Source organism: Palaemon carinicauda, chromosome 38, assembly GCF_036898095.1.
Source record: "Palaemon carinicauda isolate YSFRI2023 chromosome 38, ASM3689809v2, whole genome shotgun sequence".
Taxonomy (NCBI): Eukaryota; Metazoa; Arthropoda; class Malacostraca; order Decapoda; family Palaemonidae; genus Palaemon; species Palaemon carinicauda.
Window position 1 is genome coordinate 30,649,455 of NC_090762.1, and position 3,687 is coordinate 30,653,141.

Here is a 3,687-nt window from a genome sequence, read left to right on the forward strand (position 1 = left end):
GAAGGTTCTCAGTTTGGAGAGGACTTTCAGCAGAAGGTTGGTGGGAGGGAACAGGTAGATCTTGGACCATCTGTTCCAGTCCAGTGACATGGCATCCACTGCTTCTGCCTTGGGGTCCTCGTACGGGGCCACATACCGAGGAAGTTGATTGTTGTCGCTCGTTGCGAAGAGATCTATCTGAAGTTCTGGGACTTGGTGAGAGATGAAGGAGAATGATCTTGCGTCTTAGAGACCATTCCGACTCTATCGGGTTTGTTCGAGATAGAGCATCCGCTGTCACGTTGCGGAATCCTTGTAGGTGAACTGCAGACAGGTGCCACTTCTTCTTCTCTGCCAGACGGAAGATTGGGAGAAGCACCTGATTTATCTGGGGCGATCTTGAGCCTTGGCGATTGAGACATCGAACTACCACCGAGTTGTCTAGGGTTAGACGAATGTGGATCGAGGGAGGCGGGGATAGTTTCTTCAGAGTTAGAAGGACCGCCATGGCCTCTAAGGTGCCTTGAGCCTGTTTTTGGTGGGAGTGACTTCCCCAACCCTCCAGCGAAGCGTCCGTGTGGATGTTGAGTGATGGAGGTGGGTGTTGAAGAGGAATGGACCTTTTCAGGGCCTTTGCTTCCGACCACGGCTTGAGGAGAAGTCGAAGTCTGTTTGGGAGCTGTCTCTTGAGGTCTCTTCGAGCGATGGATGCGGCATCCTTTAGCTGTGCACGAAGCACTGGGTTTGTTACTGAGGCGAACTGTAGAGAGCCTAGAACTCGTTCCTGCTGGCGTCTTGAAATCCGTTTGGATTTTAGTAGTCGCTTGACAGACCCTGCTATTTCCTTCCTTTTCTTCTGGGGGATGGAAAGGCGGTGTGACTGAAGGTTCCATTGGATTCCTAACCACTGGAATTTCTGAGCTGGAGAGAGGCGAGATTTCTTCTCGATTATCTTGAATCCCAGGTGTTCTAGGTACTGGGTGACTTTGTTGCAGGATTTTACACAATCCTCGGGCGATGGAGCCCAAACTAGCCAGTCGTCGAGGTAGGCCATCACCTGGACGTTTCGGAGGCGGAGCTGTTGTATTATGGCGGTCCACCAGCTTTGTGAAGATCCGAGGGGCCACATTGAGGCCGAAGGGCATGGCCCTGAAGGCGTAGCTTTTCCTTTGGAGTCGAAATCCTAGGTAGGAGGAAGCGTGATGGTTCATTGGAACGTGCCAGTAGGCATCCGCCAGGTCTATGGAGACCGTGTAGGAACCTCGAGGCAGAAGGGTCCTTATTTGTTGAAGAGTCAGCATCTTGAACTTGTCGTTCGCTATGAACTTGTTGAGGGGGGATAAGTCCAGAATGACTCTGAGTTTGTCGGAGTCTTTCTTGGGGACACAAAACAGTCTTCCTTGGAACCTGGTGGACTTTACCATCCTTATCACCTTCTTGTTCAAGAGATCTAGGACATATTCTTCCAGAAGGGGGGTTGATTGTTGGAAGAACTGCTGGAATGTTGGGGGTGGTTGAGTCCAACTCCAGCCTAGACCCTTCTTGACGATGCTGTGTGCCCAGGGATCGAAGGTCCAACGATCCTGGAATTGGCGGAGTCTTCCTCCCACCGGAAGCACTTCATTGCTTCTGGTGTCCCGAGGGCTTGCTGCCTCGGCCGCTAGCTCCCTTTCCTCCTCTGCCTCTGGAGGGACGGCGAGACGCGTCTCTGCCTGCACCTCTGTTTGAGCCTCTACCTTTGGGACGAAAGGTAGTCGTCTGTTGCTCGAAAGCAGGGGTGAAGACCGGTGACTGTGACAACACCGGTTGGGTGACCAGTTGAAAGGTCTGTTGTGGCTGAGCTGCCACTTGGGAGGTAGCGGGTCCCGGAAACTGACGTCTTGGTTGACGTTGCTGGGGTTTCTGTTTTGAGGCTTTCCTCTTAGGTTGAGGTCCGTCGTCCTGAGAGGGTTTTCTCTTCTTTGACATGCCCCATTTGTGGAGAAGGTTCCTATTCTCCGTGGCGGCTTTGTCAGTGATCTCCTTCACAAGGTCAGAAGGAAAGAGGTGTTTGCCCCAGATGTTGGAGGAAATCAGCCTCCGGGGTTCGTGTTTCACAGTGGCACCTGCGAACACGAATTCACGACAGGCTCTCCGAGCCTTCATGAAGTGGTACAAGTCCTTCATCAGGGTTGCCATATGGGATTTGGCAAGTACCATGTAGTGGTCTGGTACTCTGGTGTCACAGGCCATAATTTCAAGTTGGACTTGGTGGGACATGGATGCTGCGAGCCTCTCCTTCGTATCTTGTTCCCGACGAAGGAGGTGATCGTTGAGCTTCGGGAGGTCTTCATTAAACTGACGTCCGGCGACGTCAGGATCTAGCTTTCCCACGACGAAAGTATGCTGGATGTCCTTCCAGTGTCGAGCATCAGGGGGAGTAACTATGGAGAAGGGTCTGCACTCCTCCAGTGCAGGGCAGGTTTTCCCCTCTTCCACAGCTTTAAGGCACGCAGCGAAGGCCTTTTCCATGAATGGAAGTACCGCATCTTCAGGTGCGACGTAGGTAGGGTGCTTCTTGCTCAGGGCCGGAAGCTTAGAGCAGGTAAAACCCCTACTCTTGAACGTGTTGGCTAGCATAGCCTGGGCCTTCGCGAGATCGAACACTATCTCTTCCTTCGGTTCGGTCTCTTCTTTAGAGGCAGGTTCAGAGCGAAGTCGGACGTAACAGTCCGGGTAGGCCTCAAAATTGGGGAAGAATTCCACATCTTCCAGGGATACCGAGCCGATCTTGTCGCTGACAAAGATTCTGCCGGTCGCTATCACCATATGCTCAGCATACCTCCATGGGTTGGCATGAGAGCAAGCGGGGAGATCCTTAACCGAGATCTTCTTCGGTTCTTTGGATCCTATCATGGACCTGATGAACTCCTGATTCTCCTTTAACTTGTCGTCCATGACGGCTTTAATCAACCGAGCATTTCCTGAGTGGATGATGAGGGTTCCGGGGTCATGGAGGTAGACGGGAGAGACACTTCCGTCGGTGTAGGAGTAGGGGCGGAGATGGAAGGAGGAGCGACCTCTTGCTCCGACTCGGCGTATTCCACCTGGTCTTCTTCTTCTTCAGCTCCTTGAGCCATGAGGGTCTTCTCTGTACCATCCGAGACATCCGACATGTGTTCGTCATCATCGGAATCTAGGCGGCAATCGTGCATGGACTGGGCCATGACTACATCAGGTTCCACCGTAATTTGGACAGTGGGGATCTAATCCTTGGGCACCACAGAATCAGGGGAGGCCTTGGGAACAGCAGTGACCTCAACTCTTCAGTGGCCAGGTACGGTCCGGTGGCATTCTTCTGGAAGCCACGCACCCATTTGCGTAGCTTCTCTCGAGCAGTGTCCCTGATCTCCGCTGAGGGAGAGTTATGGAAGCCATCAGCTATGTGAGCCTGGCAGACCGTACAGTTCAGCGGGTCCCAGAATTTCAAATCCCCTTTCTTGTTAGCACAAGGGGCGTGAGTCCTGCAAGCCGTATGCCCGTAGAAGTGCGGGCGTTTCACAGCGCAGAAGTCGAAATCACACTTCATCTGCTCCTCCTGTGGAAGAAAGAGAAAATGAGTATGGGGGGAGTCATAAGAATGGCTCTTAATCTAAGTTAATATTAATCATTAATTTTTAACTTAATGAAGGGTGTGATGCATAGAGATTGAAGTAGTAAAGAAAACAT